Source organism: Octopus bimaculoides, unplaced genomic scaffold (genome assembly GCF_001194135.2).
Source record: "Octopus bimaculoides isolate UCB-OBI-ISO-001 unplaced genomic scaffold, ASM119413v2 Scaffold_76929, whole genome shotgun sequence".
Classification (NCBI taxonomy): Eukaryota; Metazoa; Mollusca; class Cephalopoda; order Octopoda; family Octopodidae; genus Octopus; species Octopus bimaculoides.
In genome coordinates, this window is record NW_026425481.1 from 9478 (window position 1) to 10681 (window position 1204).

The following is a 1204-nucleotide window of genomic DNA, read 5'->3' on the forward strand; positions in this document are numbered from 1 at the left end:
ACACACACACACACACACACACACACACACACACACACACACACACACACACATATGCACGCGCAAATAATACAACGAAGACACATACACACACGCATGTATACACTCATACGCACTCACACACACACACACATGCTCGCACGCTCACACACGCCAAATAGCTTGTGCATACACACAATACATCGAACACACATAAGCACACACACACATGCACACACACTCACACACACACAGACACGCGCCCACACACACAGACACACAAACACAGACACATACACACACACACAAACAGGCACATACACACACAGGGACACACACTGACGCACACGCGCACACACACACACATATACACACTCACGCAGAGGCATATACACACGCATATACACACACACACATACACACATTTACGCATACACACACATACGCATATACACACGCACACGCATATACACACGCACACGCATATACACACGCACACGCATACACACACACACACACGAGACCCTACGAAAGATCCCCCTTCAAGTCCATACTATCGAAATACAGAAAAGTCAACAAACCTTTTAGAAGAAATCAAAAACAAGTCACTGCTTTCAGATTAGACGTAAAATAAAACAAATGTTTTCGCTACGTCTTGCTTCCCACCAGACTCCAACCATGCCCCTCCCCTCGCCCCACTTCTAATATTTACCTTAGAAAGAAACAATGACAGCTTAACACGTTTACAATATTACAGGGGCAGTTTTTATAAGGCGGCGAGCTGGCAGAATCGTTAGCACGAAATGCTTAGCGGTATTTCGTCTGTCTTAATGTTCTGAGTTCAAATTCCGCTGAGGTCGACTTTGCTTTTCATTCTTTCGGGGGGGTCGATGAATTAAGTACCAGTTGCGTACTGGGGCCGATCTAATCGACTTAACCCCTTTGTTTGTCCCTTCTATGTTTAGCCCCTTGTGGGCAATAACGAAATAGGTATTTCGTCTGCTGTTACGTTCTGAGTTCAAATTCTGCCGAGGTCGACTTTGCCTTTCATCCTTTCGGGGTCGATTAAATAAGTACCAGTTACGTACTAGGGTCGATATAATCGACTTAATCCCTTTGTCTGTCCTTGTTTGTCCCCTTTATGTTTAACCCCTTGTGGGCAATAAAGAAATAAGAAACGTTAGCACGCCGGGCGAAATGCATAGCGGTATTTCGTCTGTCTTTG